At 45.0% G+C, this 14,191-nt stretch overlaps 1 protein-coding gene across 6 annotated transcripts in view; it reads left to right on the forward strand.

Annotated features, from left to right (window-relative positions):
• Nucleotides 1-9,983: 9,983 nt before the first annotated feature.
• Nucleotides 9,984-14,191, forward strand: part of DTX3 (deltex E3 ubiquitin ligase 3) — a 79,708-nt gene continuing 75,500 nt past the window's right edge. For 3 of the 6 annotated variants that reach the window (XM_083169396.1, XM_083169394.1, XM_083169397.1), the window contains exon 1: nt 9,985-10,161. The gene's annotated coding sequence lies outside the window, so the exon portion shown is untranslated. Of the gene's footprint in view, nt 10,162-10,198; nt 10,583-14,191 lie in introns of those variants that run through there. The other 3 variants (XM_083169392.1, XM_083169393.1, XM_083169395.1) reach the window with 3 other exon arrangements.

Below are 14,191 nucleotides of genomic sequence, written 5' to 3' on the forward strand. Positions count from 1 at the left end.
CCCAAACCATAATGGACAAGTTAGCACTTATCCCGTCCAGTTTATCTGTAAGCTGTGGATGGTAGCCGTCTCTCTGAAAGGACTATTTCTCACCAGACGCTCCCTATTGTTTTTTGTGTTCCTCCAATTAATTTGTGATTCCCAAAGCAACTCATGAATTGTCTTGGGTATGCTTTGGCTACAGCTGCATAATCCACATATTGATTATATTTAATTGTAATTGTCAGCTTGGGGATACTCCTGCTTTGCTCAAGTCTCTCCCCCAATATCTTCGGGGCTGAAGACTTAGGCAAAGTTACCTGAGGTCTATAAAGATGCTGATGTATTCAGAGAACAGGTGTCTGGTGTGCTCCATCCACATTGGATATGGGATTGCCCAATTGATACGCATGTATCCTCTTCCAGTACAAGAAACTCAAGCCGTATCCAAATTTATTAGGAAAATCTGCAAAAGTGAGTCACCCAACCTTCCTCCTCTCTTGCCAGGACTGGAATGTTCTTTGTTAAGAAAAAAGATGTAAGGTTAAGACCCTGTATTGATTATCAAGGCCTAAATGACATCGGTATAAAGAACTGCTACCCTCTCCCATTGATTACTTAGCTCTTTGATAGGGTCAAAGGAGCGACCATCTTCACAAAACTCGATCTTTGTGGGGCCTATAATTTGATAAGAATACAGCATGGAGACGAATGGAAGATAGCCTTCATGACCCGTGATGGCCACTATGAATATTTAGTGATGTCTTTTGGCTTGTGTGATGGCCCCAGCAGCTTTTCAGCATTTTGTCAATAAAATCTTCAGAGCCATTTTATACAAGTTTACTGTCACAGGTGGTGGATTAGATGGTATCGTGTGGTGCACAGGAATAGATGATTGACCAGAAGATGTAAGTGTAAAACGAGCAGGTTTAATGAAAGAGCTTATATATAAATTACATGAACTTGAATCAAATAATTCTTTGATGAGCAGTCACAAATCATAAATAATAAGTTTGCAATGACCTTGGAAAGAACTGAGAAACAAGTCTTTGCATAAATATTGGAATTGGTGTTTGAAGATTGATTGGACGATTGGAAGATTGAACAATTGAAGATTGGACGATGGAAAGATTGATGATAGGATCTGGATCAGGAGGTAGAACCGGAGGGTACTGTGATGGTCCAGTGGCTCCCCAGGAATGAAGGGGGCTCAATGGACCGGATACCAGGAAGAGGCTGAGATGAGGTCAGAGGCCGGCAGGGACTAATGACTGACAGGACACAGTGAGCAGAGGCACTAGGAGGAGTCAGGATCTTCCCAGAGCTGTATACTGCCCAAGAGACTCTTTGCACTGACCCAGGATAGCCTAGGCAGATCCGCTTTATGGCAAGGGGGTTGCTGCCATTGGCCACCTGGACAGAGGAGGAGGGAAAGACCCAGCCCTGGCCAATCACTGTTTTGCCCCTTTTCCAAGATGGTGGCACCGGCCTCCCAGCACCTACCAACACACAGTCAGACTTCCACGCCTCCAACAAGCCTTTCAGAGCCAGCATCCTGAACCTCCATGACCTGCTGCCGCCAGCCCAACTGAGGACTCCACCGGACACATGCCAGCCAGCGGCAGACATGGCCAGGTGAGTACGGTGCCTGCCGTGTCTCTGCACGGCGGCGTGTGACATTTACGGTGGTCTATCTATATTGATATTTTCCCAAGATCTGGTTACACATTGTCAACAGGTTAGAGAAGTTCTTAGGAATCCGCTACAGTATATGGCAAACTTTTCAAATGTACTTTCAATGTTTCTTTTCTTCTTATGATATATTATTTCTGGTACTGATCTTCGCATGGACCTAGAAAAACTTGCAGCAATCTAGAATTGGTCATAACCCATGTAATTGAAGTATGTTCAGCACTCTCATGGGTTTGCACTTTACTATGGGAAGTTTACACAAGGATTTTCTACGCTCATTGCCCCAATTATTGCAGTTACTCGTAAGGGGGGCTGATCCTTCCTTGTGGTCTGAACAAACACTTTCTGCATTCCGACTCTTTAAGCAAGCCTTCATCTCTGCTTTAGGTTTTCATTAATCCAACATTAATAAGCCATTTGTTTTTAAGGTACAGTAGATGCCTCCACTGTTGGTATAGGTGCAATCCTTTCTCAGACTGGAGAAGATGGCAAGTAATCCATGTGGGTTCTACTTTCATTAGGTTCTGCCAGATGAGAAGAATCATTCCATTGGGGATCAGGAACTTCTGGCAATAAAGTTAGCTTTAGAATAATGGAAGTTTCTATGCCAATTATAAAAATCTACTTTACCTGAAGGCTGCCCAGTGTCTCAACCGGCACAAATCTCATTGGGCTTTATTCTCCTGATTCAATTTCAATATTGTCTTTCACAGATATTTCTTCATTAGATTTTCCGTCTGCATGGTTTACCTATGAAAATTGTTTCTGATCATAGTGTACAGATTGTGCAAGATTTTGGAAGGCATTGTATTCTGCATTACAGGTGCAACTAAAGTTCTCTACAAACATCCACAAACCAATGGGCAGTCAGAGAGAGAGTAAATCAGTAACTTGATACCTACTTCAGACTTTACATTGCTTCTTCTCAGGATAACTGGGTAGAGCTATTGACACCACACACTTTTCTCTAGTCTATGGACGACATCCCAAAGTTCCAGATTTCCACTCTTCCTACGATAGATGTTTCAGCAGTCTCTATTGTTCTCGGATCCACCTCTCTCTTAAGAAAGCTTCTCAATGAAATTAAATATTTGCAGATCGCAAGAGATTGGCAGTACCCAAGGAAAAGGGGAGTGTCGCGCTTCCGTACATACGCTAACGTGTTCACCCGGAGCTTGGCCTGTCCACTCGGACATCCAGCATGCGGCCAAGCGAACAGGCTCTGCGGGTGTTTCACACGCTAGAGCCCGAATTCGCTCAGAAGTAATATCCAACCCATTAACCAATTACCCTCATTTTATAGTGTTTATTGAATTCCATTTACTAATTTCCTTCCCCAATTACGCAACTAATTAACCCTTATTACATGTGTCTTTCTTGTGTTCTGAATGTGCCACTTTCCTAAGTAACTCTCAATCTATTGTCCCAACATGAAAGGCACACTTGTGTGTTAAGGTTGCCGAGTTTGAAATGGCACCTAATAGCAATTAAGAATGCTGGTGGAATCATGTGTAAAAACAATAAAATATATAAGAGATATGAATGCAGAGAAGTGTAAATGGTTAAAGTGGAAAAAGTGTGCTTCCCGTGTGGCTGCCATGTAGTTAGTTAATTGATTAATGAGAGAAACTTGTATGTTGCATGGGTGTGTATTGCATGCAGGTGCATTTAGTTTATGAATTATGCGTGTTGATCGCCCATGCGAATGCGGGGCCGAGAAACGGCTGGGCTGCGAGGCGTGAGACTTACTTTTATGGAGCGAATTAATTGGAGCTCGATCAGTCCCAGCACTCGCACAGTGGAGCGAAGCCATCACCCAGCACATGTAGCCACCACCACATTATACGCCCTGGTTAATGTCCAGTTTTGTGGCCGTGCCCATCCATACGCCCACATTACGCCTACTCTGAATGAGTTTGTTCGCTAGGGTATTTCTACTCGTAAGGTTGCGAGCTTGCACGGTTGCCCAAACCTGCACATGCGCCTTGCGTACGGTACGCATGCGCAGTAAGCAAAGAAACGATCTGCGAACGAATACGTGCCCGAGTGAGGCAATCAGATTAAGGGCCATACACCAGAAGTAAGAAGTTGGGCTAATGCTGCTTATGTTCATGCTCCTCGTTTTGTCCAAGCTTTCCACAAGTGTCATCACTCAAAGCCTCATGGGTGTTTAGTGTCCACTCATAAGAGGGGGAACTGTCAGGAATAGGGTTCTGTCTCAGCAGTACATACTGGCATGGTGGAGCAGTGGTCTACGGAGATCAAAAGTAAAGATTAGAGGCGAATCCTGTGTGACTAGATGCTGATTGCTGGAGTGCAGTCCTGTCTCTCCAACCATCAGTTCCCAGGCCGATAGTCCAAGCCACCAGTTTGATATCACCATCCATAGTTTCCAAGATTTACAGTTTGTCAGAGTGTTACTTTTAAGCTGCTACCCCACCCAGCTGCTCATGTGATCCTGTATCATGTAACGAGACATCCCTAGTTACAAGTCTATGTGCAAGACTCACCTCAAGGCTCCTAGTTTCCTTGTCAAGACTTCTACCACTGCCTCACCAGTGTCATCTCCAGGAACACAAAGCTCTACAGAATAGACGGACCTGACACTCTCATGGGCCTTGCAGAGTCTAGGGGTGAAATGTAATAGGATGAAGAGAGAGTGAGAGATTTGGTAACAAATCTCCAGTTTTTTAAAGCTACAATCATTTACACTGCAAAATCAAAATGATTGCAGCTTTACCAAATCTTTCACTTTCTGAATCTCTCATCCTATTAAATTTCCCCCTAGCAGTCTGAATATGCACTGACTCCCTGCAACAGGCCACTTGGATCTAGCATTTACGTCGTAACCAGGCTTCAATATCCAGGCAGTGGCAGACAAATTTCAGACAGTGGGAGACTTGAGGCACATTTTTATTGGCCAGGTGAGTGCTGGGGTGGGAGAGCAGGTTGTGATGTAATAGTGTGGAGGGAAATATGTAAGGTGCATTACTGTGTGGCAGTATGTGTATGAGGACATAACTTATGTGTGGTATTATGTGTATAGTGTGGACAACTGTGTGGCATAACGTGTATAAAGGACTCTACTTTGTGGTGTAATGTGTATAAAGGACTCTACTTTGTGGTATAATGTAAAAAAAATGTAACCTGTTCAACCTAATGTGTTCCATAACTTAATATCATAAGATAGTTTGTTGTGTCTATTAGCACAGCATACCTCTGGTATGGTTATGCAAACCTTAATACCTTTAAGAAAGAGTGTACAACCGTATATACTATTGTATTGTAGTCTAACGCACAAAAAAGGTTTAATCAAAAAAGGGGAAATATAAAAGCATATATACTGTAGATAAGTACAGTATGACTTCACAACAAAAAGATACTTATAGCAATCTAGGTAGACTTGCAGCAAAGATATACTTATCCTAACATTCTATAGTATTACAGCAGATGGATATAACATAGATGAGAATTACAGATCCAGGGGTTATCAATCTTCAGATATCATGTGGACACCAGGTTGCCAGAGGTATTTACAGTATGTACTGTATACATTAGCACACAATGAAATCTCCTTTCATTGGTCTAAAAGACACACCCCCTCCAAGTAATTAATGGTTCATAAAATGGCTTAGATGAGAATGAGTGCTTTGTCTAATATGCAACTTAAGGGTCCCACCTTACAATTTATTTATATTGCTACATCAGTTTCTACAGACATACCTACTTATATTCCTAACTTGCGAACACAGTGTGCTATTATTCCTGCTGGTGAAATACTGATTCATAGGAGACCAAATAAGTGGTCCGAACAGTGCCAGATTAAGGTATAAATGGGCCTGGTTATTCACAAGGAATAGTCAGGCGCCTGGTATAGAGCTGATCCTTCAATTAAAGCAGCTGCTCAGGTGTGGGGGTAGTCACTCCCCACTTTTTTGAAAGAGAAAAAGGGAAGACACGCACTAGGCGAGTCGAGCAGCGCTTAACACAATGAATGATACCAATTGGTAAAATTGATACATTTTTTACCAATTGGTATCATTCATTGTGTTAAGCGCTGCTCGACTCGCCTAGTGCGTGTCTTCCCATAAATGGGCCTGGAGCTGAAAATGATCAAGGGCCTATTATGCGCAATAATAGGGGTTGTGGCCAGCACCTAATAATGTTGGGGGCGTGACCACTGTTCTGTTTGGGTTGTCTGCTCATGGGTGTGTCTGTATTTGTGTAAATAATTTCAACTAATTATATATGTCTGGAAAAGGCAGGGGCGGGCATTGGAAAAATGCAGGGAGATATATTGGCGGGTGCCCTCCAAAGGTGCACCTGCAGCATGCCAATGTCCTAAGATACTTGCGGGGTGAGGCGGCACTCCAGTCATAAAAAAAAATACTGAAAGCCGAAACTTGGCAGACAACATTATCAGCACCTTTTATGTGGTCACCTAACTTTACCACAACATATACCCCTTATACAAATCATGCAACACAATAGTAACCCCCTTATACTGTACTTGCCTCTTACACATTATGCCACATGGAATGAGCCAAAATTCACACTATGGCACACAGATTGAGTCAAAATTCACTTTAAACCACACAGATTAAGGAAAAATTCACATTTTGCCACATGGATTGAGCCAAAATACACACTATACCAAACAGATTAAGCAATAATGCACAATATGCTTCATAAACAGGGGCATTGCGCACCAAAGTGCATTAAATGCATAAAAAATTTACACCATAATGAACATTACATGTTAAGCCACACAGCATAATGTCCATTATGTTTTTTGCCAAACACCATAATTCCTATGAAAAATTATGCTACATAAGTGCTGCTTACCTACATGCTCATTGCCAGGCGTTCCATGCTCATTGCCATGTGGGATTACATGCTCATTGCCAAGGGGAATACATGCTCGTGGTAACTGGGGGACAGCTGCTGCTGGGTAGAAATGACAGCCATTGACAGTCAAGCAGGGGGCTGCCCGGCTGTATTCAGAGCGCTACAGTTTCCGGCTATTTGAAATAAAACCCCTTTCACAGCAGAAAATGCAGGGCATTACCCGGGAATATGGTCCCAGGATCATGCAGGCCCCTTTTTAACCCAGCCTAGTCCCTGCATTTTCTGGTGTGAGGGGGAGAGGTAACCCCCCCCCCCCTTAAACAACCAGCTATATCTTCGGAACCAACTGACCCATTTACATGTGGGCTTCGAATGATTTTGGTCCCGTGAAACTGGGCCGTTTGTTTCCAGTGAAAACTGTCCTCAAACAACATGAACAGCCATGAAATTACATTTCATATATGAAAAAAATTGGTACAATATCTCTAGAACCAATGAACCCATATGGACCAGCCTGGTATGAAATTGAAGGCCCAGTGATTTGAGTTTGAGCTTCTGTGATGCCGGAGGGGGAACCAGGCGAGTCGGGGTGGGGGCGCGCCGGGGGGGGGGGGAGGAGGGGGTTGTACCTGTCCTGCGGCTGTGTATATAAAGCTTGCGGCGGCGGTGGCAGTGGGGGGTCCCTGCAGTCAATAAGAATTTAATAACGAGCGCTATCCGCCTGGCTACGCGGAAGCGCTTCTGTTGTGAAAACACTGGCTGCACGGCGCACGCTGATTTGCTGAATCAGCGTGTGGCCAGTGTTTCCACAACAGAAGCGCTTCCGCATAGCCCGGCGGATAGCGCTCGTTATTAAATTCTTATTGACTGCAGGGACCCCCCGCTGCCGCCGCCGCAAGCTTTATATACACAGCCGCAGGACAGGTACCCCCGCGGCACGGGGGGGGGGGGGGGGAATGCCGCCCTCCAGTGGCCGGCGCCCTAGGCAAATGCCTAGATTTGCCTAGTGGTGACGCTGGCCCTGGGGGGAACTGGCAGCGGTTGGAACTGGGTGGGGGTCGGAATTAGCGAGTCCCATGTTATCCTATGGGGAAAACATTCCAGCTTTGCCTGGCAGTAGCTCCGGTTCCCATGGGGCTAGCAACGTGGGGCTGGGCTCGTTGGAAAACCCTGTCCCTCAGCTACAAAATGGGCCTATTTGGAGAGTGGGCCTGGAGCGGGAGCTCCATCAGGCCCATTGTTAATCCGGTTCTGGGTCCGAACCCTGGGATATATTTATAGCAATGTAATAATGTAATAGGTGGATTGATAGATTTACCAGCGATTCCATATTATATTGTAATGCTGGGGCCCATTTATAAAGGATAACATGATTTTGGTGAAATATTACCACCCAGGATCGCATTGTAAAATTCGATCCTATCGCCTCAGTGAATTAACCACCATGTGCAAGAACAGGACTCCGAAAGTAGCCTATCCCAGCGAGGTGCTGAGCCCAGCGCCGAGGGGTATGCGCATGCAGTGGCGGATTCAGGGGGGGGGCACCCGGGCACGTGCCCCCCTTGTCATTTATTTTGTAGCTGAGGACCAGGGCTTTCCAACGAGCCCAGCCCCGTGTCTCTAGCCCCCCGGGAACCGGAGATATCGCCTGGCAAACCTGTAACGTTTTTTCCCCATAGGATAATATGGGACCCGTCAATTCCGACCCCCACCCGGTTCCGACGGCTGCCAGTTCCTGCCCTGGCATTACAGAAGCTTGTGGTTGATATCATTCAATTCCAAATCGCTGGGCCTTCAATATGATACCAGGCTGGTCCAAATCGGTCAATCGGTTCCAGAGATATTGCGTGTAAACCGATGTTTTTATTTTTGAAATGTAATTTCATGGCTGTTCATGATTTTGAGGGCAGATTACTCTGGAACCAAACGTTCCAGTTTCACTGGACCAAAATCATTCAAAGCCCACTCAAAAGTTCTTCAATATAATACTTGTCTCATGTAAATGGGTCAGTTGGTTCCGAAGATATAGCCGGTTAAATGAGATAACTGTTAAAGGGGGGAGGGGTGGTTTTCTCTCCCCCTCACACCAGAAAATGCAGGGACTAGGCTGGTGTAAAAGGGGCCAACCTGGGAATGCATTTTCTGGTGTGAAAGGGGTATTATTTCAAATAGCCGGGACCTGCAGTGCTCTGAATACAGCCAGGCTCTGCCACTGTCAGTGGCTATCACTTCTGCCTGGCAGTGGCTGTCCCCATTTACCACGAGCATGTATTCCCCCTTGGCAATGAGCATGTAATCCCACATGGCAACGAGCATGGAACCTCTGGCAATGAGCATGGAACCCTTGGCAATGAGCATGTAGAGAAGCAGCACTTATGTAGCATAATTTTTAATAGGCATTATGGTGTTTGGCATAACACATAATGGACATAATGGCGTGTAACTTAACGTGTAATGGACATTATGGTGTAAATGTTTAATGCGCGCCTTTGGTGGACAATGTCCCTCTTTATGAAGTGTATTGTGAATTTTGGCTTAATCTGTGTGGCATTATGTGAATTCTTGCTCAATCCATGTGGCATTATGTGAATTTTGTCTCAATCCGTGTGGCATTATGTGAATTTTGGCTCAATCCGTGTGGCATTATGTGAATTTTGGCTCAATCCGTGTGGCATTATGTGAATTTTGGCTCAATCCGTGTGGCATTATGTGAATTTTGGCTCAATCCGTGTGGCATTATGTGAATTTTTTCCCCAATCCGTGTAGCATTATGTAAATTTTGGCTCAATCCATGTGGCATTATGTGAATTTTGGCTCAATCCATGTGGCATTATGTGAATTTTGGCTCAATCCGTATGGCATTTTATGCATTTGGCTCAATCCGTGTGGCATCATGTGAATTTTGACACAATCCATTTGGCATTATGTGAATTTTGGCTCAATCCGTGTGTGTTATTATGTAAATTTTGGCTCAATCCATGTGGCATTATTTGAATTTTGGCTCAATCCATGTGGCATTATTTGAATTTTGGCTCAATCCATGTGGCATTATGTCAATTTTGGCTCATTCCATTTGGCATCATGTGTAAGGGGCAAGTATAATGGGGTCTAGTATTTTGTTGCATAATGTGTAGAAGTTGTATACGGTGTTTGACGCGACCCCTGTTAAGTGGCCACACCCCCTTTTCTGGAGCGCGCCTTTGGCGGGCGCACAACTACATCCTTCACTTTTGTCGCCATGGTGGGCCTGCATACTTTAAATGCCAGGGCCTATTTTTAATTCCATTCCCACCCTCTCCTGACGCTCTCTTAGCATGTACACTGGCACCACTAACACCGCCCCTCCCCCACCCAAACCCTTTTTTATCATGGTGCCCCCCCTGTCATTTTATCCTGGATCCGCCCCTGTGCGCATGCACCCCTGAGAGCACCCATCTGACAGGAGCCTGTGTTAGGGCAAGGTGAGGAGGAGGAGCAGCAGGAATAGGAGGAGGGAATGTCACACCATCACCTCTCTGTTTCCTATAACCAGTGCAGGGTTCTCTTCTCCTTCAAGCTCCTCGCTGTTGCTATGGCTATGACCATTCCTGCAACGCAACACCCATGTGACCTGCTGTATTATGGCTGCTGCTGCGATGGGAGGTATGTAATCCTATAGACATGTTCTGCACATCATCCCCGCCGCCTGACATGGACTTTGCATGTCACGGCTGCATTAGTATAGCCGCTGTGTGTGGCACTGCCAGCGACGGGCCTAGGGCATGACGGGCGGGTGCTATGGGAGATGCTCGTCATAGCGGCCGCGGCGTTTACAGCTGGGCGCATCGCTAGCTCCGGCATCACGCTGCTGCCTCCCCGGGCACCGCTGCTCCTCATCTCCCGGCCAGTGCTCCCATGTGCTACTCCTCCCGGGCAGAAGGGCTACAGTCCCAGCAGCGGCGGCGGTGGCGGCATTGCTGCTCCTGCGGCCATCACACTGCATTAATCCCCGGTACACGGGAGGAGATACCTAAGACCGACCGTGCCCGGCCTGGGGAGCTGGGGTATTGGTGCTGGCATCTGGGTGCGTATATCATACAGTGATTATGACTATGTAATATAAATAATATTTTGGCATATTAATCCAACGTTGTCACTGATGGTCCGGAGCCTGGGTGGGAAAGGAAGGGGTGGTGTAGGCAGCCAGCAAGCAGGAGCCTGCCATGGCTTCAGTGTACAGGAAATACAGGGGCATGCCATGCACACAGGCAGGGGATTGCTGCTGTGCCATGCACACAGACGGGATTGCTGCTGTACCATGCACAGGGGTGGGCAGAGGCTGGAAGCTGATGGATAGATTGCTATTACCAGGCGACTGCTGTCCCTGGTCTCCGTGCCCCCTCCATGCTCTTTGTTTCTTGTGAACACTCATTACATAGATGTTTCTTTGTGCATACAGTACATGTACATTTACAGTGTCTACACTGATAGTTTCAGAATTATTACTATATGGGTTCTGTAGAGAATAAAATAAAAATCTCCATTTTCTATATTTTATATGTATCTACTGTTAATAAATGACATCATGCAGGTACTCTATACATGGTATGTTTATATGGAAGTTGGCATTTTTGTTTTGCTACTGTAATTGTAAATATCCATTCTGTAACTGGATTCATGTATGACATAAGCTGTGGTGTAATAATACATAGCCTGGCTTAAAAGATTTAATGTTGAAACATTAGAAAAGCATCTTCTTAAGATGCCTTTGTGCCTTCTTTGTGGGTATGTTCTAATCATTAACAAGATAAATGTAATAGAGAAACTGCCCTGTGGGGGATTATTTTCAGGTTTGCTGTGAGACACTGTTCAATTCACTGTTCATCTCTTTGGAAACTAGTGGGTTAAACACATTTCTAATACAAATAATCTACATTAATAATGTGCGTCTGTGGCCTCAAGGCCTAAGGAAAAATGCATTCTGAGCCTGGTTAAATATCAAGCTGTTGCTAAGAAGTTTCCTCAAAAGCTGAAATCTAAGATTGAAGAATAAAAAGTTAGACAATATCCACCAATTCAAATAGCAAATGTGTGTGTGTGTGTGTGTGTGTGTGTGTGTGTATATATAATATATATATAAAAAAATTGTGATGTAAGCTCTGTGCTGTATACAGCACAACACACAGGCCATTACTTAATAATGCATGTACTGTGGTACAGTCCAGAAGTATAGATGATGTCATACTGTAGATGTTTCTTTTGTTTTGGCTTCAGTATTATTGCATATCAGCAGTTCATTTGTCCATTTTATATTTCTTGGCATATGTAATTTATATCACGCAAATACAGTATCTATATATTTGTTAGTATAACGTATAGTGTTTTTCATTTGTTATAGTAGTACGTTTTAAATCAGGTCAGCAAAATGTAAATGCATCATGCAATGTATAGAGCATTTGTATTTTATTCTAAAACTGGATTATGTGATAAATATTTGTGAGGAAACTGCTGATTGTTATTTGTTCCCATAGGGGTTCATTTACTAAGATGGGAATTCTATTGAAGATGGCATGTTGCCCATAGCAACCTTCTAGAACAGGGGTCTTCAACCTTTACCACATTAAAAAATTCAACGAAGCCCGAGAGCCACTAATCTCTACTGTGGTATTTAGCACAGCCCTTCATAGATAGACATTACAGCCCCCATAAAGCACAGCCCCCCCCCCCCATACATAGTTGGCACAGACGCCCATACACATAAACCCCACCCCTAATATATAGTCAGCACCAGGGCTATTTCTAGACAATTAGGGTCCCAGTGCGAACAGAAAAAAAATGCAGCTCCCCATACATAATATTATATTGAAGAAATTGCTCCCAAAAAAGGATGCGGCCTAATTCTAAGGGGTGTGGTCTAATTATAAGAGTGTGAACTAGCAGGAAAACCTTTACCTGACATCTCACTTTTGCAACCTGCATGACCAGACATTGGTTACAGCAGGAATGGTTGTTGTCCTTCCACACTTAAGTTGGCTGGCTAAAGGCCACACAGTGACCTAGTATGCCATCAAGCCCAAACAATGACAGGCTACTTAAATCAATATACACTGTTTATCCGTAATGCCCATTACACATTGTGTCACACACTGTAATGCCCATTACACATTATGCCACACACCATGATGCCCATTACACATTATGCCACACACCATGATGCCCCTTGCACTATAATGCCCCTAATACTCCTGCTTATACATATGATGCCCCCAGCAGTGCCTCTCATAAAATGCCACCAGTAGTGTCCCTCATAAAATGCCACCAGTAATGCCCCCCATAGTCAGTACCACATTGCACAGCCTGCCAGCCCTCCCATAGTCAGCACCACACAGCCAGGTAGCCCCCCTCACAGTCCGCACTGCAGCCCATCCACCCCCCTATGTTCAGCACAACATTGCAGCCAGCTCACCCCACCCCCCATAGTCAGCAAAGCATTGCAGCCAGCCCCCACCCCCCATAGTCAGCACCGCGTTGCAGCCAGCCCCCTGTAGTTAGCACTGCATTTAGCCAGCTTCCCCCTTCCCTAAGAAACCTGCGTGAATCTTCTGCAATGTCACAAGATGTTCCGTGTCCCTGGCAGAGGTCTCAGGAAACACAACAGCTGCGTCAGAGGGCTGGCGGCGGCTGTCACTGCTTTCTGCGAAAGGGCATGCGCAGGGCAGGTACGTGGCCTCAGGAAATACACAATGCGCACAGTCCCACCTGCCCCAGCCACTGCACATCCACCTCCGCCGCGTCCCACCTAGGTTTTTTTTTGTACACGGCAATGACAGAGGCGGCAGGCCACTCAAAACAACTCAGCGGCCGACTCGTGGCCCGCGGGCCACGGGTTGAAGACCCCTGTTCTAGAAGATAATATTTAGAATCGGATTGCTTGATATGCAACCAATCCCAAACATCCCATCTTCAATAGAATGCCCATTTTAGTAAATTTACCCCTATGGGGGCAAAAGACAATCAGCAATTTGCTAACAAACCCAGGAGAATGGAGAAAGCCATTCAGTCAAATTGTTCAAATCAAACAGTTTCAACCATAGGACCCTATCTGAGTGGCAGATTTTGTCCGTTTCCAGATTTTGGGAGCAAATTACTGAATTACAAATTACATTCAGTCCCATCCAGCACCAGCTTTTTATTCCATCCAAGTAACTTGTTGGATGAAACTTGGTCTAGTATATGGCTAGCACAAGCTTTTACCAATCTGTTTTGCAATGTGCACGCATGCTTTAAATTGGGCATCTCAGTCCTGGCACATTGGGCCACACAGATGTACACGAAGGAAGTTTGAAACAGCATTTACATAAAGTTGCACATGGACTACTGCCAATAGATGCTTCTACGCAAAACCAGGTCCTAATGTGTTATCAATTAGCACAAGGATGCTAATAAATGCCCCTATGTAAAATTCATGCTACAATCCTGAGTGTACCAGTGGGACTAGTCTCACAGTCCTGTGTGGCAGCAGGAATAAATATAATAATTAGATTGGCATATCATAGTATACTTCTGCATCTGTGTAAACATGAGTGAAAATCGATCTTTACCTCCTTGAAGAAAAAGGTTCAGGATCAATGGAACAGGTCTGCTCTCCAAAGGTGCCCCTAGTGGTAGAGAATTTGCTAACATAAGCTTAGGG

This window comes from Crinia signifera, chromosome 2 (genome assembly GCF_055691185.1).
Source record: "Crinia signifera chromosome 2, ASM5569118v1, whole genome shotgun sequence".
Lineage (NCBI taxonomy): Eukaryota > Metazoa > Chordata > Amphibia > Anura > Myobatrachidae > Crinia > Crinia signifera.